Below are 24962 nucleotides of genomic sequence, written 5' to 3' on the forward strand. Positions count from 1 at the left end.
GTGTTCTGTATATTACTAGTCGTGGTGTTGGCGAGTGTTGAAATCGAAACGTTATACTTGGGACGGATTCAATATCTCATGACATGAGTGAAATTAGCCCAAGCCACTACTAAAGAGCCCTTACGTTTTCTTTTCACGAGGTGACACGTTAGCACGGATTTCTGTTTCTTGTTAGCACCCTACTTCCGCTAGGGTAGCGACCTCTCTGGGATCGTGGGGCGACCTAAGATTAGCCTGATCGCTCACCGAATTTTTTTTTAACACAAATATTTGCGCTGTGTGTGTTTTACTGTCTCTTCAGTCATGCCTTTACATTTTGAAAGATGTTGAAATTAGGAAATCAAAGGGATACACAGTTCCTATTCAAGTTACCGTTATAGCTCTCTCCTTATGTTACAAATAGATAGATTGCATTGTATTGTACAATTTCTACTTTAGCATTGCAGTTCGATAGCCCTAATAAGAATAGTGGGTGTGTAATTAGACTGCGTCAAATTGCGATTGTAAATTTCAAATTTGTACCAACTTTCCCTTGTGACCACACTGACGTGCAACGCAAGTTTGTATGAAGCTCAATTGAGCGAAACAAAATGGCCGCGCCCTAAATGTCACGATTTCAATTTCGATACAAGATAACTTTATTGGAAAAAGCAATGTCGCCATGGCCACTGAGTTTAGAACCGATGTACAATAATCAAAAGTTCATCAAAAAGAGATTTACTATGTTAAAAAAATGTTCACCCTTTAAGTAACTTTGCGCCATATTTCCAATTGCGAATTTTCAAGGGGAAAAATATGGCATTAATCAGGCGACAGTTTGCGTCGATTGCCGTCAATTGGCTAAAGAAAAATGAACATTTGCGTAGAATAATGTATGAAACTAGGCTAATATGGTACACAGTATGGTTCAAAGATCAAAAACGATTACTTAATCAACTGACTAGCTAGTTGATTAACTAACTGTTGTGTTAACATAACAGTAGTATATAACGTCGGTATGTCCTTTGACAACTAGCTATGGTTATAGCTGTACACGTTTTTGGTTAAGGTCCCTTGTAGAATTTGAAGATCGAAATTTTTACGTCGTTGATTGATTGGTTGATTGATTGATAGATTGATTGATTGACTAACTGTGTGGTGAACATAACCGCATCGTATATCGTCGATATGTGTTCTGAAAACCAAATAGCTATGAACATTTAGATATATGGCCCAAGTTTTAAAATGTTTATGAGCTTTACCTTTCCGTCATCTGCTGCCCAACCTATAGTTGTCAATTTACAATGATTCTACAGAAACAGACGGTGAGGGCTCAATGGAATGCACAAAACAATCCTGACAATAATCAGATTTAACTGACGAAAGCTGGATATTGTAAGAAGGTGATAACGCTATCACTATGCCCCCAGATCTGATTTGTAACAGTCTTAACTGGTTACACTGGATCTATGGAATCGCGTTATAAAATTACACGTCACTGCGTCACTGTGTGTAATAAAGTATCGGTTTTCGGTATCTCTGGAAACCTGTTCTCAGTGTCCATACGCTTTTTTTTACACGGTTCCACTTCTAACGTTTATTGAATCTGACATATCATCACGAGATACTGGTGAGTCGTGAACACCGTCGCAGGTCGCACACGTGCAGCCGCATTCCATCACTGACGCTCACGATTAATGACCTCATCTATATTCAATGTTTTCCTACTGATCAGACATGATGTATGAAGAAATTGCCGTGTGATGACACCACCGCGCCATCGCCCAATTTTTTTCTCTCCCCGGGCAAACCTGGTATCTTCTCATCTCTATTGGGACGCAGTATTTGAATAGGATAAATCAACAAAACTATCTACTGGAATTCTGACTGCGGGTAAGTATTTGAAGGTGATACAGATACATCATTTTCAAAGGAATTCATTTCAAGTGCAGAGTAGCGCCTATCTGAAAATGATCTCCGTTTTGTAGGTTGATGCCGTCAGCCGAGAGGAAGTGAATTATTACTTTCATCACTTCACGCTGGGCTCTGCACGCCAATGCAGCAAGTCTACCACCACCAGTCGCCACCATTTTGCAGCCTGGCAGCAAAGGTTTGTGTGCTTTCATCATTGTTCTACCTTTAATTATTACGCTCATCAAGAAAAGGTGTGATATGACGTTTCTGTAAGATGTACGTAGAATAGGCAACGCACTGATCATCCATGGAAAGGAACTCTTTGATTTTCATTGTGAGCAACGCCACTTGATGTTCACTTGGGGTTCACAAAGTAATCACGTACAAAACATGTTCTAAAACAGTGTGAAAACCATGTCATTGGCACGTCGATGTAGTTTAGACATTCAAGTAGAAAGATACGCAACCTATACAAGCAACTGGATAATTTGTCAATGGTCAGACGCTTCAGACAGCATCTGGTGTCTTTTGAGAGTGACTGGCATCTGACCGTTTGCAAAATTACCCAGATGCTTGAGTAACTATTTTCTTGCGCAATTTCATTGACAGTTTGGGCTTTTTCTCCTTTCGTTGATGTATTTGGAATAAGAATTAAAATAAGATACATTGTGACAATTTCCTAACATTATAGATATCTAATTTGATACATATATATCTATTTGATGCAACCCCAATGTTCTTAACAACCTTGAGTTGCGTCAGTTTATTGTCTAGTAAGGGTTTTCAACTGGGAAAAGATCCACGTTAAAGCCGCTTGTACTGTTTAATGACAGTTAATTAGCTGATTATTATGAACTTTGGAAAATATCTGAACATTTTCTTTTACGATATTCGATTCGTGATAGGACAATGTTGAAATATGTACAGGAGAATATATTTGGTGTGTGAACATTTCATATCATTTCAGGCAGCTCAATGAGTCCTTCATAGTTGAGTTTCAAAAATAAGTACAATATGCAATATCGAAATTCAAATCAAACTTCATAACACTGTTCGATATAATCATAACTATATATTTTATTATGATAGTTTATGTTTATCAGCCATATGTCCCAATAACGTGTGAAATGATACCCGAGTTGCCAACCAAATTATCTACCTTATGCTTCGCAGGATAAACGTTTTATATGCAGTGAATGAATGATGTATGTTTATCATTCCCTTGATATGTCCTATATTACTTTTCAATAACCAGTTTAATCACCATGGTATTGGCAAACGTACTAATATACATACGTGGTATCAGGAAATCGATTCATTTGCCCTCTTCCAGTTTGTCTTTTGCTGTCTTTTAATTTATGTATGATACATGTGTACCATTACGTTGAGAGTGATGTCCGTTTTTTCTCGAATATATCTAGCTGCACGTTTTCCATCTAAAATGATGATATGATGTTGTCATAGAGGTGGGTAAGGTAAAAGCTTTCGTAAAATTTATATCGGCTATACGTACCTAACGAGACAACCTTCTCCGGGATAGGTGGTGATAATTCAGGCTACAGATGGTGTGTTAAGCCACACAAGATGAAGATCTATTCCCGCTCAATTTTCTAATAAAGGTAAAGGTATATTGAGTAGCTCTTTAGGCAGGCTAGGGGCTGATGTTTGGAGAATCTACCGTTCACCATATTTGGTAGGAGTAAATTTCGCAGAAAAGGAGTTTCAATTAAGTGAACAGCAAGGGAGTAGGTGCTACGATCTTGCTCAGTGTCACTTACGAAAGGTAGTTGATGTCTGACCGTTTCCAAAATTTATCCAGTTTCTTGAGTAACTGCTACCTTGCGTAACAAGATAGATGTTTGTCTGAGCACAAATATGTCCTTGAAAAAATGTCTAGTAATCGAATAAAGACACGATATTTCTGCAATAACATCTCGATTTAATTTCTTCTAGTGCCTGAATCGCCAGTAGCGTAGATTCGGATTGAACTCGAATGTCTCGTAAAAGACGCTTGCGAATAATGAGTCAGCTTTCTTGATTTGCACGAGCCAATATAGCCAAGGCACCTTTTTGTCCCAAAGGGCCGCCTCTACTACTTCTTTGGCCTTGAAGTACGCCCGCGGTATAGAGGAGTCCAATTGACAATCCGTCATTATATAGACATCCCCCATAGGGACTTAGGGAGGGGGGGTGTCAGTCTTTTGCTGTATATTTTTTCATTGTTAAACAACGGTCTGCATTAGCATATTGATAATTAGCGACAAATGAGTCATCAATTTACGTGATAACGCTTCGGTAAAATTAGCTTAAAACTGGCTTAAAACACTCAAATCTGCAATGAAATGTAGATTCATTCTTGTCTAAGAGCGTTCAAGTATCTAATAAAAAAGGTGGTCCCATAGACCTTTTCAGGTCGTAGGGGCGATGGGTTGTTCATCCACTGTGTCTAGGGCACGGTACTGGAAGGAGGAGCCTATCCCTCTCCTTACATCGCTTTTAATCTCCCCAACCGAAGTTAGGTACCGATTTGTACGCCTGGGTAAAGTGAGGAAAGTCGTGTATATTGCCTTTTACGAGGACATAACGCGTAGCCAGGAATACCTTGAATCAAACCCGGGACCTCGAAATCTTCGGTCCGCTGACCTAGCCACCCGGCTATTCTATGCCACAAATTGCATCAGCTGATTGTTTTATATTTCAGGTACAACTGCACCGGCAAAGCATGGTTTTACTTCGATGCAAAACATTCGTAGTTTCTTTAACTCTGCAATTGGCCCAACCTGCCAGTAGATGGCGCTAATTATATCTCTACATTCCACAGTGCTGAGTTTAATTTTTTTTGCTTTGAATAACCAAGGTTACCAAATCAGTGCACCTCGAATTTCTAACTTCATGGCAGATTGATGAATACGGATTTTCCTATCTAATAACCGTAACAGCAACTTTTTTTTCATCATCCCTGACGCCAGGCATAGAAACGGGACTGGGGCTCAGGGAAAATTGTTATTACCTTTAATCAAGCACCAATCCCGTGCTTCACTGAGTCGATTCATCTTTAATCCTTTACGGATTCATTCAACCTTTATTCTTGGTAAAAGGCCGATCAAATAAAACGGTGAACCAACCGTTATATCACTCATTGAAGTGGCATCGTTTTGATACGAGCTGTTCCTTTTTTTGTGCACAATGAGGAAAACATTGGTATCACTTATAAATGTTAGGGACTGTATTCCCAGAATTGAAATCATAGCAAATACAGTCACCATCACGCATGAAGGTCAAGAACAAGGCGTCGTTATATATAGATGGGAAAGCATCTGGTATTCGTCAATGGAGCAAATAAATGTAGGTACCCTTCGAATCTGGATACAATGGTTTAAAAGTCCAGTCGCAAGAGAAAATACTTGTAAACAGTTCTTCCCATGTTCATCATACCTGGAGAAGAATACATTTTATTGATTTGTCTATAAAAATGATAAAAAGGAATACAACAGTCGTTATGCCTTGCAATTTTGATAGATGATTTTTCATCTTTCTTGATGAATTTGCATTAATTTTGGCATATTCATATCTATTGAGGTCCCGATGAAACATGTTTTTTTAACACCCAGTATTTTCCGATTTTGGAGAATTATAGATTGACACCCCCTTTCTTGAAGTTAATATGGTACATTCCCTTAAATCAGCCGTAGGTTTACTAGTAGCCTGTGTAATACAAGCTGGGGACAATCAGCTACTCTCCAAGCAGAGGTTAGGTCCCTGCTTGCTACACTGACTCGATTACTGTCGAGTGTACAATAAACTAACTGGACTTACAAATAAACAGGTTTTGAAAGAACAAATTGTTATTTTTTTGTGAATTGGATATCAAACACCTAACCCCACACCGCAAACACCATAATTACTTCACGAATGATTGTGTCCTACTGACTCTTGTTTGGATAAGGTCGATCGGCTGGTATTAATGAAAGGAGATGGGCGTTTTTGCTTGTCACCTTACATCTTATGAATGCGTGAAGTTCATATAATACGGCACGCTGATTAAAGGGAAAATATACGACTATGAACGCAAGAACTAATTACACCGAAAAGAGTGATGTTTCCGTTTTGTGCCATAGAGAATAACACACAATGGGATATTCATCATCTTCATCATTATGGAGATATCTCCACTGGGCGTCATCATTGCATGTCCCAATATGTCTGAATTCCACTTTAGTTATGCTGTTCGTGACAGTTATATGATATTAACTATATGATCTCCTTCGTATGCCAGTTTAGTTTTGCACGCTTTGATCCTATTTTATTCCCCCTATTAACGAAACATGTAAATTCTGATAATTATACTTCATGTTGGTCGGTGTAATGCTATACAAAATATGTCAATTTTCCTTGTTATTGTTGGTACTTGTTTTTCTGTTTTTTTATATCTACGGCTGAAACTTTGAGGTAACGTTACATGGCTTCTCTGTGCCATCATAAAATATCGTACGAATTTCCGTCAGCCCCAAAATACAGAAATGGCCACATTTGATGTCAGTATATGACAGTCAACAATTTTCACAAAGGAAAACTGGAGAGAACTTTATCGATTCGACGACTATTCGTGATGTTCTTGATGCCATTTTGCTAAATAATAGCACTGTTTATTTTGGTTTATGGAACATAACAATTTTAAACCCTACATTGACTTCCCTTGGACCCACCAACTACGTCATTTTAGTATCAAGATAAATGCTTGGTGTTATTGCACCTAACATACTGTGTTCTAGTTTAGTTCTTCACTGCAGTAAAATATCGATCCTATCTTGGAAATGCAGTATAGGAAAAATGGTACATTATAGGAAAACGGACAAAACTGTGTCAACTTTGCAGTGAAGGGGTGGTGGCATACGTATATCCGTTTGTGTAAGATTGCCTTTTTTTCTATTCTCTATGAAGGAAAAATGATTCATTCCACCATTTTACCCAAATAGTCAGTACCCACACACATTTATTGAACTTAGAGCGTTCCAAAGCATTAAACGTGAGAAACACTTAACCAGAGTACTAGTCTCTGATGTTTTATTTGACTTTATTGTTTTGCTTTTCATTGCTGTTTTCTTTTTTGTATTTTATGTTGTTAAAGACAAAATGTTGTCAAAAGGCTAGGAATAAAGATCAAAGACCACCGGGGAATCCTCTATCACTAGTATCAAAGCTCCGACAGTAAGATCGGTGATCCTGCTGAAGAATGGGCATAGCAGCGCAAACAAAACAAGAATTCGAAGGTCTGAATTTCTTTTTTAATTCCTAATTGTGAATTTTCGTCTAATTCTGTCTATACCACTGGCTCCAATGAAACAAATGACTTGCATAAAACGGGAAATCTAACACAGGAAATGAGATATCCTAACGTTTTCTGGTACCTTTCTGGAACGTTAACCTTGACCAAACTTCCTGCATGTAAATGCCCCCAACGTGCCTAAAATATGCAAAAATGTGACAACACACACACACACACACGCACACACGCACACACACGGACATAAACACACAAACAAAAACACACACACAGGAACAAACAGACATATAAAAAACAACTCCTTCCGTTTCACGAAGGTAGTAACGATTTGCAATCTGCTACTATAAATTTTCGCATCAACAAAAGAAATACAAGCATCTCGACGCTACAGACTTGAAAGTTTAGCATTTAAGAAACAACCGGACAATGGCCATTGCTGCATTCAACATCTCCTTTGGAATAGATGGAAATCAACGGCTGGAAACTCCCCGCCATAGGCCCGGGCTATACATAATTAATTACTTTATGAGTTTGAGCGGACTGCTGAGGGGGCCATAACGTCGACCATTGGCGCTAAGAGCTGGTATTTCTCCCGCAGGGCATCAATAACCGTTTACCCGATGTCAAGGCAATTGACCTTGGGAAATATGAAACCGCATGCTCGATGCTTAGGGTTGTTCGTACCGTATGTCAACTGTCGTTTCTAGCGTCACTGAACCGTGATACCATTGCTCAGTTCCACGTTGATGCACTCGAGGCGGAACACATCAGGTTTGCCTTAATGACGTGCAAGCACCTTAGGGACAGGGTCGGAGCATCGGTTATAATTATAGTAATAATTCGTCCCCGGTCCTCCAAATTGGGAAAGGGGGACGGGTAATTTGGTTGAGGACAAAGTTGCTACGGTCCATTTCTCTTGATCACCATCGCCACCCATCTTGTTGTTGAGTATTTAGATACATTAGTGGTGGAGAAATCCGTACATTAAATGACCTTGTCCTAATAGGAGTGGTATGTCTTGGTGTGACGGGTGCTATGTGTGGGTGGGAAAAGAGCCAACTGACTGTATGAATGATTAGAAGAATGTAAAAGTTAACGGTTGTCCCATTGCATGCATTTTTGAGCCGGAGGGGCAGTGGGTTTTTATCCATTGTGTGAAGGACACGGTATTGGAAGGCGGAGCCCAGCCTTCTCCTTTCAGCACCTTTTATATCCCAAACCCAAGTCAGGTACCCATATCTACAGCTAGGTAGAGTGAAGAATTGCGTGTGAATTGCTTTTCCCAAGGTCACAACATCGTTGGAATATCAGGAGATTCGAAACCAGGCTCGCAGCGACATTTCCTAACGCCTTCCAACACCAACTTTGTCTGACCTGGGTCACAGTATACACATTGGGTAAAAAAAAAAGTTAGTGTACCTCCGTTCAACTGTAGTTGATTTATTATGAGAATAAAATTTTATCAACATTCATGTGATAATTGATCAGTTTCTGTCATTCTTCGGTGAACCTTGCTACTATGTGGAAATATATATAACTGAGAAGACAAAAAAACAATACCTCCCTATGAAAGAGTAGCCTCTTCCATTGACCTCATGACCTGGGATATCTGTCCACTATTAGACAATGTTAATAGGTACGTTGATGAAAGTTAGACATCCAGGTAGTAAGATACGCCAAAAATAATTACTCAAGCAACTGGATAAAATTTTGAAACAGTCAGACGTTTCAGACAGCATCCACTGTCTTTCGTCAGTGACTAACGATAGGACTGAGAACACCAGGTTTTATACCAAAACTCTGAATAGGTATGTTAATGAGGTTAAGACAATTTAGGATGTCTTGAAGTAGTCTTTAAAAGAAGATTAATTCAAGACAAAGTTTTGTGCCAATAGTTCAATTAGCTACTGTTGATTTTAATACATCAAAGACATCATTGTAGCAGAAGATGAAATCATCACTTCATATGATGTGTGCTCGCTTTTCACGTGCATACCCCCTAAGGAGGCAGTCTCAGTAGTCAAGGAAGCCTTGGAGGCCGACGACACACTTGCAGATAGAACCAACCTTTCCGTTAAACACATATGTGAACTACTAGACCTTTGCCTAGGGTGCACATACTTCACGTACAGACAACAGTTTTTCCAGTCTCAGAAGCAGTACTCCAGTCAGAAGCTCTGAAGAAGGTGTCTGACAGACACCGAAACGTCAGCAGGTGAGATTACCTGGTTGTGTAAAAAGAATCTCCTATATCCTATACTCTACCAACCTGATGAAATTATTTTCGGAAGGAACAGTTTTTCCAGCAAGTGCACGGCTGTGCTATGGGATCACCAGTTTCACCCATTGTAGTGAACCTGTACATGGAGAAGTTTGAGAACAAAGCCCTCAGTACTTTCAATAGCCCTCCCCCAGCAAACTGGTTTCGCTATGTAGATGACACTTGGTGTAGGTTAAAAGAGTGAGTAGCGGACCATATAAACCAGGTAGATGACAACATCAAGTTCACACAGGAGTCGTGTCAAAACAACAGGCTCCCCTCCCTAGACACCAAAACCATCATAGAGAAGGATGGCAACCTTCAGTTTGAAGTGTACAGGAAACCGACCCACACTGATCAATATCTGGCCTTTGATTCCCACCACCCTTTGGAACACAAACTAGCAGTGATCAAAACTCTATTCCATCGGGCAGACAATGTTATCACCTCAGACGAAGCGAAAACAGACGAACACAGGCATCTCCGTGCGGCCTCAGCTAAGTGTGGCTACCAAAATTGGACCTTCAACAAAGCCCTCAAACCTTCTGACCAGTCTAAGAAAACACTCAAGTGCAAACCATTGACCAACAGAAACAAGGCCAATATTACCATTCCCTACGTCCAAGGAGTATCGGAAAAACTCAGACGAATCTTCCAAAACTTCAACATTGCCACTAACTTCAAACCTCACTCAACTCTCAGGCAGAAATTGGTCCATCCAAAAGACAGGCCTAAAAAAGGCATCAAAGCCAATGTCATCTACAAACTGAAATGTGAGGAACCGAACTGCAATAGCATGTACATTGGGGAGACAAGTCGACCAGTAAAAGAAAGGTACAAGGAACATTGCAGAAAGAGCGCTAACCGCTACTCCTCTGCCATTTTCCACCATCTAAAACACAACCAGGGACACTCATTCAATCTCGATTCCACGGACATCCTAGATCGTGAAGAACGCTGGTTCGAACGGGGAATTAGAGAAGCAATATATGAGAGGATGTACAACCCGGCCCTCAACAGGAAAGGGGGTCTACGCGTTGAACTTTCAGGCACTTGGGATAATGTACTGCCCACCATCCGCCACCCCCGGACGAACAACATTTAGTTACTGTATTAAAATCAACAGTAGCTAATTGAACTATTGGCACAAAACTTTGTCTTGAATTAATATTCTTTTAAAGACAACTTCAAGACATCCTAAATTGTCTTAACCTTATTAACATACCTTTTCAGAGTTTTGGTATAAAACCTGGTGTTCTCAGTCCTATCGTTAGTCACTGACGAAAGACAGTGGATGCTGTCTGAAACGTCTGACTGTTTCAAAATTTTATCCAGTTGCTTGAGTAATTATTTTTGGCGAATGTTAATAGGTGGCTGATTTTACTATGAACTCCACTGCCTTTCACTCACGCACCTCTGACAATTTACCCTTTACTTCCTGTCACTCAGTGGTGATACGTGCAGCATATGGAAATAACTGAGAAAATGCAGAAACGCAGAAAAAAAACGTCGCACACGAAGTTGACATGCAACCGCAGGCAGCAACTTCTTTGCCATTTCCTGAAGGCTGTGTACTGTCCGCGCGTGCCTTCTGAGAGATCTTCTGACCGGCTGTGACAATCGTTGAATGCAGACAATTACACAGGAATACTTTCATTTCTAGTGGCTCTTTATACGATCACTCAACTGTTCCCCCCCTTTTTTTTTGCAAGACAGGTATCATGCTTTTCCGATCTGAATACAGTATCATCAGATCCGAATGACCGTTGCTTTCCTCTGTACTCTACTTGACTTTGGCAATCTTCTACTGTTTAACATAGTTGGTAATTTGGACTCTTTTACATACAGACGTTTCCACGGTCTTTTTAGGTATACCTTGAAATGTAGAAAGACCAGTCCTGACCTTAGGCAGGATCAAGGGAATAAGTCACAAGTAAGAAATATGCCATGCTCATCAGATCCGACAGGCTCATTGCATTTGCGAAGGACGAATGGTAGGTGATGTACAAGCAAGGCGCAGGAGGTCATGGCCCTGATGGCCATCGGAACGTATGAGGCTCGAAAAGGCTACGTCGGAGCTCGTGTAATATGTTCTAGATGGAGTTGAAACATTTTGAGCAGCTTAGATCGTGGGTGGGTCCGATTGGTTTTATCCATAGCATCGCAGGGAGTGTCATGAAAAAATACAGCTCGCTCTAGTTGTACAGATCAACTGTGCAGATGAAGTAAACAAGGCACACCGTTTTAATTGCTTTGTGCAAGGAATGGGAAGGACATTTGCATCAGGGCGCATCAACCTTCTCTCAACAGCGATGGGGGGACGATATCTACTTCCGACAACCTTTGACCCATTGCCGACGTCACAATTACAACAGGTCACGTGTCCAGACCGATTGTGTCAGAAAGCTAAGGAAGACTGAGTAGTGCAGTAAAAAATCCCGGTGAGTCCAATATTCTTAGTTGAAAACAATTGAAAACATTTTTCTTTAAAGCAAGTATCCCTTGCCTAAAGATTCACGGTCAGTTGAGTTCACGACATCCTGAATTCGAAGTCCTGCATAAACATGTATGTCAGGTATCTTTCCTAAAGTCTGTCCCCTTATCCAGAGGCCTAGAGACTATACAGGTCAACTGTAGACCCACCCATCTCCGAGATATATAAGAAATAGAGCTCGGCCTCCCTTGACAAGGGAGCAATTTCGTGCCTTGTCTTGCCGGCGCCTGAAGGCAATTTACTTCATTGGAGAGAGCGTCGACTCCACTTGCACAGAAGTAGTCCACAAGCACTTCGTTGGCAAATCTAAATCACCAATGTTACACGTCTGACTGGACCAAATGAGATATAAGTTTACGCCAAAAATATAATTTTATCACAAGCAAACAGAAATGAACAATTCAACATGATGACGCACTTACATTGATTCAACGTCATCACACAAGAAAATAAGTAAACTAACAAACATATTTTGATACATAAAACAAATAAATGAATCAATTGAGGGTCCTATTTAGCTTTAAGGAAGCTCACATTTAATTCCACAACCCTAGGTATTTCTGGTAGGATACGAATAAAGTAATTCAAATCGTGTGATTTATATGTTTACGCCAAAAAAATGCAAACATCGACAAGGTCTCTCTGACTAAACTTAGGAATCCGACAGTAATGAAATAGATTAATTAAATAGACTAATAGTAATCATTATGAGTCTTGTAAGTTTAATGTTCACGTGGTACGTTTGAGGGACAAAATATTTGCAACGTATCCTGTTAAGAACCATACAGTCGCAAGAGAAGATGCCTTGCTGTATAGGCCTAGAGAAAATGAGTTGTTGACATACCAATCGATGCTGTAATCCCGAGTGGTCACCATTAAGTTTCGCACAGCTCCTTGTGGTATAGTGCATTTGATGTCTTTTCCAAGGAAGTCATCAAGCAATCACTTTCTACATCAAGAGTTGCACTCCCGTAGGAAGACCAAAATAGCTTTGCGTTGAGAAAGGTACATTAGTGTGAATTGGCACAAGTACAGCAGAAGGGAACTCGATTAATGACTGTCTAGGGGCGTAATTTTCCATGGACATTTGATTAAACAGAAGAAAAAAACGTTATAATAATCTTCCCTGTTTACATAAAACAAATAACCAACCAGAAATAAAATGATGCACTGGTTCTATTTTAAGCAATGGGCAATGGTAGATCCAATCGACATACTAGCCCAGACACACTCACTATCTCACTAGCTAGCTCGCTCGATCGCTCACTAACTGACTTACTAACTAAACACTCGCTCGATCACTCTTACTCGGTACATCACCATGAGATGTAAGATATGTGAAAGCGCAAAGAGGGAATAAATTGATACCATAGCTGCAGAAGGAGGGATATTATTGTAGCTCAATTGGAAGCAGCCTCACAGTTGAGCTCATGGTTCCATTTAGTTGGTAATAACTAGAAGACGTAAAATTTGGGCCCAGTGTTCGAGAGGGTGCATCGAACACATTAAAGGATGGGGGTGTGAGGGGGGTACTCTAAAGCAGCCCCTCCCTGTAAAAATACACTAGTACTCTGCTACTGAAACAACAAGGAAACCTGCTGCCCTATATGCCACTATGCAATACAAGGGTCTGAGCAAAAGCCACACAATAAATATAAATTTCTATAGAAACCATCTTATTTGATCGTGACGGTGAAGCCGACCTGATCGACCTACAGCTCCCATGCAGTATCCAAACCATCCGTGGCTACATACTGGTTACAAGGGGACTGTTAAAGCACTACAGCGATGACATGGTGCGTTGATTTTCATGGAGACGTTCGCCACACTTTAGACAGTCAGTAGACGGATTGGTCGTGCTTCACCAGATTCCGCTCATCGTCAACGATCATCAGCAGGATACTCGATTTTGGAATCTATCGGGTTGACTGAGCGTTAACGTCAAACCATTGCACAATTGGAAATGGATTAGAAGCATATCTATTATAGTATTAATGTCAGAATTAATGCCTATTCAGTCTAATAACATGACGCTACCTCAGAGTTGTCATAAATCATTGTGTTCGTTACGCAATCTCCTGTGGCGTTTTCGGAGAAGGCGTCTACATCAAGTAATCCGCAAAAGATTAGCAAGCTATGGCAGCCAAGACCGCTAGGCACCTCTCCATTTAGACATGTGCACCATTAACCATATCCACGAATCTATCAATGCATGTATACAGAACAATCTTTATTTGCTGATGTTAACGGTAGTGGGGACATTGCACTCAAATCGATACAACTCATGCATTGCCAAAGACGTAAAATACATTCGTTAACCTGTAGAAGTGATCGATGGTTGTTTCTGCAGAAAGCGACCTAAGCAAAAAGTAATAATCAAAAATTATGGCACACCTTGATGGCGTAACGACAATGCCAATATATGGAAACCTTGTTAATGAATTGATGACTATATTCAATATATATAAAAAGATCTTAGACTTTTTATGAGTCACAGTCTTGCAGTCTAGACTACACAGCTCAATAAAATACATCAATGAATGTCTGACATGGACACGACTCGTCTTCAGACAGATGAGATACTAAGAACATCATCTTATCTGCTTTGTCAGTCATCAGTCGTCTGGACAATATTTGCAACATTGCACTTTAAACCATCTAATCTTGGTATCACAGGAGGCTTTTCAAGTTCAAGTGTGATTTCCAAACCGTTGCTATATACGTTTTATTTGATTCTGTGCCTGATGAATTGTTGTTTTATATGGAAAAAAATATTAGTTCCACTCCGACAAATCATTTTTGATTGTTTGTTTAGCCCTCAGTTTATCTGGTATCTTTATTTCCTACGGCCAACGGGATTTAAGTAGACGTAGACGAGAAAGAATTTGTACAATGCCAATTGTGCCGCTATGTATATGAATTAAGCAAACCTTTGCCAGTAGGCAACGGCTGTTTTTCAATGCATTGAGCGACATCTGAGTCACGAATACATAGATCCCTGCCTGGCTAACACCTACATAATCATAAGGTACTTACCAAATTCATTGAATTGAATGGATAACGATGTTTAGACTTCGATTGGTTCTGAGCCAAGGGGTAAAGACACTAACCATCGTAGTTGTAAGTCGTCATTTCGTGCGTACTGTTTGGCACGTCTATACAACTGTTTTAGTCATTTGTACACCACGGGCAGTCATTCCTCTCTCTTCTAATGGCTTCCATGATAAAGGTTACTTTGAGTTCGATGACGTTTTCTGGTCGTAATAGTCCTTTCAGAATATGGCTATATGTACAAACCATTTCTTTGTATTCTTTATCCCGCATCAATACTTTGAGTTCCAAATATAGACTTGCTCATAGGTGCTTACAAGCCAGGTGGACATGGGCATAAGTTATGCTTGATCGATATAAAGGTATATCTAGGTTTTGATGTTATTTTATTCGCTCCAGTACACAGTTTTAGCCTTAAAACAGCAAGAAGCATTTTTTCAGGTCACCATAAGTCTATGTCGCCTGGTCTAATTTCAGTCGTCCGCAAATAACCCTGCACTTAGTTCTAAATTGGTCTGATAAGTCATTTGCAAACAAAAGGAAGAGTAATGGTCCCAGGATCCCTCCTTGGGGAACCCCTGGCGCTACCCGACCTGACACAGAGGCCTTGTCCTCCACTTCCACCGTCTGCCTTCAGTCAATAATGACTTTGCAGGTTAATGTGGTGGCCTACATTCTACCGCGCTCCACTTTTAAGATAAGTGGACCATGAAAGCTTTGTTGACACCCATGTTTCGTCAGATTGCTTGGATCTAAAAAAAATTGTACATTGTAGTAGGTTTCATCCATTGCAACTTTAAAGCTGCTTCAGAAGATTGAAATATCAATAACAACTGCAGTCTTATTCTGGACTGAACAGTTTAATTCCGGAAATACTTAAGTATTTGATTTGGGAAGACAACAATATTATCTGATACTGATGATGTTACATTATAATGTAGAATACTAATCGGTGAGGGACATTCGACAAAAAAAATACCTTTATGATACACAGTTTGCCTATTAGGCAAGTTCTGTCTGATACTTCCAGAATTGAGGTTTCCAGATAATTTTGCAGAACTGCCCATGTCCCTGGATACATCTAATTGTTACCTAGATATCGATAACCTTTTGTTACATCATACTTGTAGAATTTGGTCAATCTACTTTTAAAAAATAATTAAAAGTTTTGTTTATTCAGAATTAGACTGTCCGGAGTTATAGTGTCGCCTTTTGAATATGTTTACGTAACCTTTACATATATAAGTGTTTGATTCTGCTTTAAGCCTGGGCTTTTAGACATGATGCATGTACCGCCCTCCCTAGGCCCTCTAGTGTCTGGAGCCTTCTCCTGTCTGTATCGACACAATAATGTAAAAATTAACGCTGGGACGGTTTCGCTAGGTGGTGATTAGATCCTTCGTGATACTTGTTAGTAGATTTTTCAACAAAATCAATAAGATGCGTACAGTGTTGTCTAAAGAGATTTTTTCAATAGCTATAGCATACATTTTGATATGTTCTGGCCAATATATAAAAGGTAGCATTAGCACTTGTTTTCGTAACTACTATTCTTATAGCTGAAGTTAGAATTCTATTTATCCAATAGGTTACACAGTACTTCTAAGTTAATAACAGAATTATATGTTCACAACCAAGTATTTTATTAACACCGACGTTTCACCGCCTCCTTAGGGCAATTCTGACTAATTCTGGTTAACTTTACACTGGTTGACAAGTGAATAAAACACTTGATGGATATAATATTGTTATTCAGTGACATACCGATCTTATTTAACTATTCACTAACATTTCTAGGCAATTTATAGTCCTTTTGAGACTTAAGGCAAAGACGCCAACTTGTTGAGACTGTGCTGAGGAGACATGTTACGATCAATCGAGAACTGTATCCTCTTAAGCATGATAGAATAGTGCTTAGACCATCTGGCTGGCTTAAATCACCCCTTTCCGGAAGGCAGCTGTCTGGTGGATATGAAGAATAAATGCTTACATGACGGTAACGTCTGCTGTTTGCCCATTAGCTTGTAACACACTTGAAGGTTGTATTGGATACACTGTTAGCTGTGGTGTCGAAAGGTTAACAACCTCTTACTATTAATGGGGATTGGCGCGTTAACCGTAATCATTGCTTTTTTAGTCATTGCATCCTGGTCGTGACAGAGTGGAGAGTATTCAAAGCAGAGATGAAAACTTACGAGAGCTTTAAGTTTTCGGACACACTGTTAATTTGGATACTCATAACAAATTTAATGTTCACGGGTAGCGTTGCTGTTCTCTTTTAAATTGTTAAATTATGCTTATCAACGAAAACTACAACTTAACCTTTTTAAGCTGCATGTGTCTCTCCTTTCATTTGGGCAGGGAGATTGGACCTACGCTCATAATTACGCTTTAACCGTGTTTTTGCATTTTTATTAATAATATATAATGTTGAATATTTGTTTTTACCGTGCTGTATAAGTGGCGGTGAGGATATATGTGGCATACAACTTTGGTCCGTCGGTACTTTGCACTGTCCATTTATTTGTGTCTGAGGAAGAAAAATAACTTTCATTCTATCTTAATTATTACTATGCAATCCTTGTATGTTTAATAAGTTCGAAATTAGCTTTGCGTGATTTGTTATCAGTGATCATATGTACATTTGCGTTTGTCCCTATCAACGTTAACTTTCGACAAATCTCAAGTAAATAGGCAAAACATGAGAAAGAATAATAAAGCTTTAGATCTATAGAATTAAGTGAGGCATTAAGAGTTAATGACCCCGAGGTGTATATGGTGTCATTTACTATAACCACTGATTAAAATTACCGAGTGAGTTGTGAACGAAAATTGTTATAGCAAATGCCCAGGCCTTATTCTCCTACATTCACTAAGGAATTGGAAATTTAGAAAAAATTACATTTGTCACCGTGGTAGATTATTTATTTCATTTTGAAACCCAAACTTCCACAGACAATATTTTGCAACACAGCAATCTTGGCATGTCAAATCGTTCTCTAATCTTACCCACTCTATTCTATTCTATTCTATTCATTATCATTCCTCCCTGCTGGGCCCTGCCTGATTGGTCAATGTCACTTGTACATGTCCTTCTGATTGGTCAACATCATTTCGACATATAGGGATGTGGGCGGTTCTACTAATAGCGGGGTGTGAAGAATACTGTGTTCTTTCTTTCCCCTTAAATTTGACTTGTCTTGAAATGATCTATTCTATTTTGTCCTGTAGTTACAGAAGTTTTAGGCTTTTAACATTTTTTGTAGAAAGAAACGTGCAATCGATGTTTAAAAAATAGTCATTTCCTATAACATAGTGGAACACACGAACGGGTCATTTATTGTAATAATTGACCACTTCAGATTCTTTATTCACCATTTTTGGCACTGTGTGACGTTATGGGTGTGGTCACCGATGTGAAATGGAGACTTCTGATTGGTCGACTTCATCTGGCTTTATGGTAATTTGTTATATTTCTAGTGGTACATCATATTGAGCAATAATTTTCAACCAATTTCAACACAAATTTTTGCAGATCAAGGGAGATACGTCATTTTTCTATGGAGGTTGCCATATCTTTTGCTTTTCTGCGTCGAGGACCTTGGTGTACCTACTTACTGTGCATCCTATGATCGGAATACGCCAAGGAAATTGTATTGAAAGCAAGAAATACAAATGAAATGCGAACATCGAGGAGGACCCTCTCGTGAAGATTGCCTTGCTGAATGAACATTTCCCCGTTGTATAACACTGACAAAGAAGAAGAGACATAGTACCGGTACCGCCAGGTAAACGAGACGTGACTCTCCATTCTGTTATCCTGTTACCTGTCATCAAGTAATTCGTTCTTTTTCCTTTGCGGTGCTAACAGTTGTTTCGCGTATTCATCGTGATGCACAAAATTCGCTTTTCCTTACTAGGACTACTGTAGATTGGAACTCATTGCCATTAAGTACAGTAGGGGTATCCTCATTTGATAGCTTTAAACAATGCTTGAAGCTAGATGCGCAAAGGCCAGGTTTGGCAGGTTTTTTAGTGTAGTATAACAAGCCGCGTGCCTGTGAAGCCGGTGACGGTGTGTTACGCAAAGGGGATCGTACCGGCTATACAGATACAACCCCAGAAAATATGGTGCACGTGTCTTGTGTCTTCAATCATTACAAATCCTAATGACATTCAACTATGATAATAATTCTTCAAGGAGCATAGAAGGTTATACATAATATACACATTTCTGTTGAATTCCGTCACAGTGAACATTGTTGCTGGCACCGCAAAATACGTTTGAGAAGTAAACTGAACAAAAATTATGATAACTTACAATTGTATAAAGTCATGATTATTATTTTTTTTACTGTTTGCGTCTCAAAATGATAGAAACTTTGTCGTGAGCTGCGGTACGAGGCTCCAAAAACCGAATGTCCTGTACACTGTGACGTCACGGGCGCCATCTACTAGTAACTTGATTAACTGAAGGCAGGAATCAAGACCTGGAAGTATGATTTGTAAGGTTCAATGTTCACCAGCATCATAACGGCGAATATTTCATACATCTATGTTCATTGAAGGATACTTATGATGGTATATGGTTGACTGTAATCAGGAACTGTTGTATTTTAGTGTCATTAGTGGCACAAACCCTTTGAAAACTAATTGTACATGTAATGGTTCTAGGATACCACCTTGGGGAACCCATGGCGATACTCTGCACAGCAAAGTGGCCACGCATGGCAACCTTAAGCAATCTAAAGTAACCGTGCAGGCAGAACTCATGATACCCTGTTCAGAATGTTGTATATCCGACTTACTAGCTATAGGAAAGGGCAGGTTTTCGCAGTCGCAAATTTAAACTTTTCTATTTGATGAATGTAACAATGAAGACGAAAATCGATAATGCATATGTTACTGTCTAATTGAGTGCGTGCAGCAAAAAAGACAAATGCTCTATCAAAGACAAATGGTTACGACAATTTTATAACGACAATTTATATCAATTTCAAAACACATCAATAACATGTATATTCATTGGATCCGCTTATGTTATCATTATGTCATTTTATGGCCTACATGCCGCCTCGAAAGTCGATCAAACAAATTGATTTAAAACTTCGTATTTTTTTATTAGTCTCACTGCTCAACCATGTGTCTGAAGTATGATTATCTATATCGTAATAAGGGGTCACAACTAAAAAATAAGCAAAATTAAACGTTTTCCGACTGAGAGGCATCCACGACCACTAAGCCTTTTGCATAGTGATATTACATTTGTTTGTATAACTGCAATAATTACCTTCGCCGAGAAGGTTATGCAGAGGGTAGCGTTTGTGTGTGTGTTTGTGTGTTTGTAACGTACAACATAACTCGAGAAGGCTTGGATGGATTGTCTTGATATTTGGTAGGTGGGTAGCTCTTGATGAGACTAGGAAATGATTAGATTTTGGGTCCCCTAGCGGCTTGTAACGGTACTGCAGCGGAACTTCCTGTTTTGATATCTCGTGTTCTGGACATGCTATGAAACTGATTTTTGAGTGGTAGATAGCTCTTTAGGCAGAGAGTAAGTGGTACGGGTTTGGGCCCCCTAGCGGCTTTTTTGGAACTGCAGGAGCAGGTTTTGGTTCAGACTTTGAAAGGGAATAACTCAAGAAGGGCTTGATGGATGGTCATGAATTTTGGTAAGTAGATAGCTTGAGTGATGATGTACATGATTAGATACTTATTATGTAAATCATTATCTAATTTGCATAATTAATGAGGAAAGTTTATACAGCCGCCAAATTCCATGTTAGGACTCTCAAACATGTGACATATGTAACTGAAGAAGAGAGAAATATTAATAGATATCAATTATGCAAATGAAGACCTCATTTGCATAATTAATGAGAAAATACTATAACTCAAGATGGGCTAGATGGATGTTAATGATTTTTGGTATGTAGATAGCTTACGTGATGCTTTGTCTGATTGGACGATAATTATGCAAAATCAGATTCTGATTTGCATAATTAATGAGACAATTTTAAAAACCCGCTGTGTTCCATGATATGACTATTGAAATATGTGACATTTGTTACTGAGGAATTTTGATAGATAAAAAATATGCAAATGTAGGCCTAATTTGCATAATTAATGAGAAACTACTATAGTTCCATACAGGTAAATGATGCCAATTTCATACTTGTGTCATTTGGAAGTTATGTGAATGTGAACATCGTTGAATCAAATTATGCTAATGAGGACCTCATTTGCATAATTCATGTTAAAAGTTACTTTGTTAGCATAACCTTCTTTAAGCTCATACTTTTGTTTTTTGGGTGAAGAAGATCAACTGGTATGATTTATAATTGATGAGAAACACTCCTGATACGTCAGTCAAAAAGGTTAAAATCATTTGGCGAAGGTATGAGGTCGTGGAACTCTAGTTATCATTATAGAGAGTTAACTTAATTAAGTTAATAGTTGGCCCTCATAGACGTCAGTCCGGCTAATGGTAAATGACATAAATAAAAGCTGCTACACTAATACAATCGCTGGTTTTATTAATTTCGGACTTAATAGTCTTTCCAAAAACATTGATTGATGTGAATGTGTTCACATTAATGTTGCAAAGCTGATCAAAATACAAAAAGCTGTCACACACCTGCTGCAATTATGTAAGTTTACGCACTGATTTATTCTTTTATCTGAATCAATCGTACTGCCGTAAATGAAATGGTTTAAAGTAAGATCATTAAGTATGTGCATTATGCAACTCCGTCTGGATAGTTCTTTGAAAATACGACTTTTTTAACACAGGTTGATAACTCTGATCTGCATCTGTATTCTGTATATTAAACAGTATAACCGCTTTTTGGCGTAACACACCGGCTTCGTAGGCACGCGGCGCAGCAGCAGCTGGTTATAGTACACTGAACGACCTGTCACATCTAACCTTTGCACATCTAGCTGATGTGTTGTTTAAAGCTATCTAGGAGGATGCTCCTCTATCACTTGGTGCCAACGAGTTCCAATCTGCGATAATGCTAGGAAGATACGAATTTTTGACAAATTGGATAGTTATGCTTAGGACTCTACGCTCACTACGCCAAGTGGACATTTATTCTACAAACAAATACTAGAATAGTTTTAATGTTAAAACAGACAAAACAATATCTATCCATCCCTCTCTCCCCCCCTCTCTCTCTTTCTCTCTCTCTCTCTCTCTCTCTCTCTCTCTCTCTATATATATATATATATATATAAATGTAGTCCTTAGAATAATCACAAAAATTTCATCGTTTTCACTAATTATCTAATGATATCTTCAAAAGAAAGGCATTTTGAATTGTAAATAGTAGCGTTGTGTCATCATGTTAATGTTTACAAACAGAAAACTATTTCATTCTTATGAAAACCGTCCTGAAAAAATACCATAATATAGCCGCTTATATGTGTATTGAGAAAGAAACAAAAAGACAAGTCATGTATATTCGTGCTATATATATATATAGCCTGTATAACCGCCCTTCAACGTAACACAACAGCTTCGCACGCACGCGGCGCGGCAACAGCTGGGTATATAACGACCTGTCACATCTAACCTTTGCCTATCTAACTGCATGCGTTGTTTAAAGCTGTCTGATGAGGATGACTCATTCCACAGTACTTGACGGTAACGAGTTCCATTCTACGGTGGTTCTAGGAAAATAGGATTTTTGAACACTCAATCTTACTTTGATAAGTCAAGTACTTGAAGGCATGACTGTTTCTAGTTTTTTTATGACCTGTTATTAGATACTCACTACTCGGTACGTCCATCAGATTATTGGTCATTGCAACGCTCTTTTGTAATGTTAAATATATAACGTCTTTCAGGGGCCGGCGGTCGGTCTAAGGAACTTTTTAACGATTACCTTTCACCAAATAAAGAAGTTGGACATTTTTTCCTCTCCAGACAGTCAATCCGAATAGGATATTGGTTTTTCCGGTGGCGGGACGACGGCTCTACCGTTCATGGCGTGACTTCCTCGCCTTGTATGTTAAGATCGACCCCCTTAAGTTAACCCTGGAAGAAGATGACTGATCATTTTGCTCTTGTCGATGATACCTTAAGTGAATAGATCGATTCCCCAGTACCTCATTATCTGGTAGTGAATGATATGTCAGTGGGAAAATTATCTTCAACTGGTGTGTGCTTTCGTGGGTGCAATAGGTCTGGCCGACCTTATGTTGCCTCTATTTGATCCCTCAATTTTCTTCACAAATATCCAATAATTGCCTCAATTGTTCTGGCCTTCAGATATACCTTTGACGATAGAATTATACCGCACGTTTTCTTGGTGGGTGCGTATCGACATGTTGCACTACGGGTTGTCAATAAGCCGGTACGGCTGTATCGATTAACTCCCCGGGACGGCATAGAAATGATGACACCAGAGAAATGCCCGTCATGAAGGTCTCAACGGTCACTTTTTAAACCCGCCAATCGGTGATCGTTGTTGGACATCAAATCGATATCCCTCCGCCCCGGAGGAATAAGGGGCGGACCGGAAGAAGAAAGGCTGTACCGAACTAATGGAAAGTACGGCTTTAATACTACCTCAGCTCTTGACAATAATGGATGTACAACGCCTACGTGTATGACTGTCGGAACGAGTGTGATTGTTTAGACGTCCTTTGCGTCTAAGAAACTCTTCTGACAGGTTTAAGAAAATCGAAGTGCCTTTGCCCTGGGGTTGTCCGCAACGTCTGACCTAAAAGCGAAGGGTTAAATTCAGCTAGCCTGAACTGACGGTGGTCGATCCAAGAATCGATACGACAAATTGTGCTAATTGAATATATAATTTGGTTGGGTGACGGTCTGTTTTGCACCTTTGATCCCGTAGAAGGAACAAACTGCTGAACTGAAGAATGATTAATGACCAAACACAGACGGGCTACCATCGCTAAAACAACATTTGTCTGGTTATACGCCCCAAAGCGCAAAAAAAATCATACACACACACACACACTTCTGTGGCACATTTTTTCGATGAAATATAGATTTGCTAAAAAGACTTTTGTTGAAAAAGGCTATCACATGTGGAGTAATTGTATGGTGTTTGGCCCAGAGACCAGATGTCCTGAGATCTAAGTACAGGAACAACCAGTCAAAGCGCAAGCAATCAACTGGTTGTCCGAAAGCCTCAGCGAGAGACCTTCAGAAGATCCATAGGATACGGTGGACCAAATGTATGGAACAGTCTACTGCCAGACACACGCACGGCCCTTACTCTTACTTAATCTTTTAGAGACTCTAACAGAATTGCTCGAGTCATATGTATTGTTACGCACTTTCCTTGCATGTTATCAAATACGCCTGAAGTACTGGATTGTACAAACAATGTACAGAATGCGTACGTTGTTTGGGGGGATAAGTTATCAGAACAATACTACACAGATAACAAACAATCCGACTGGTGCATTTTGTTTCCAAAATAAACACTGTTCCACTAGATAATGCTTTAACAGGTCATTCCATACACTACGGTTAGGTTTATGTCTACATCTCTGTGTGATAAGCGTATTTATAACGTGTTAAGAAAACAAAGAAGAAGCCATTCCCACAGTAAGCCTCTTGGATTAGAGTCTTAATTATCCTCACCTAGATGCCGGTACATCAGATACTGGTATTCAGTTGAAGTTCCGGATTTGCTGCCTAGACGTAAGACCCGTATTATCATAGGATTAGATAGTCATTATTTTTCGCTTTCTCTCCTTGGAGCGATATCACACACACACGCGCACGCGCTGGTATTTATATCCTAGGAGACTAGTTCCACTCTCTAAGATCGTCAACAGACGGCGAGTAGAAGCGTAAAGGGTTAGAGTAAGGTCGGAGGGCGGCAGTCGTCACCTAGCGTGACGGAAGAGAGACGACCTCGACAGGATGTAGGCTTCGATTAGGTGGTTTGAACCACAACAATATCGGCCAACCGCCGCGCGCTCGACTGGAATTCTTGCAC

At 39.5% G+C, this 24962-nt stretch overlaps 1 protein-coding gene across 1 annotated transcript in view; it reads left to right on the forward strand.

Annotated features, from left to right (window-relative positions):
* Nucleotides 1-1729: 1729 nt before the first annotated feature.
* LOC136432210 (angiopoietin-related protein 7-like) overlaps nt 1730-24962 on the forward strand; it is a 67849-nt gene continuing 44616 nt past the window's right edge. Inside the window, exon 1 of the mRNA XM_066423254.1 lies at nt 1730-2089. The gene's annotated coding sequence lies outside the window, so the exon portion shown is untranslated. The remainder of the gene's footprint in view (nt 2090-24962) is intronic.

Source organism: Branchiostoma lanceolatum, chromosome 4 (assembly GCF_035083965.1).
Source record: "Branchiostoma lanceolatum isolate klBraLanc5 chromosome 4, klBraLanc5.hap2, whole genome shotgun sequence".
Classification (NCBI taxonomy): domain Eukaryota; kingdom Metazoa; phylum Chordata; class Leptocardii; order Amphioxiformes; family Branchiostomatidae; genus Branchiostoma; species Branchiostoma lanceolatum.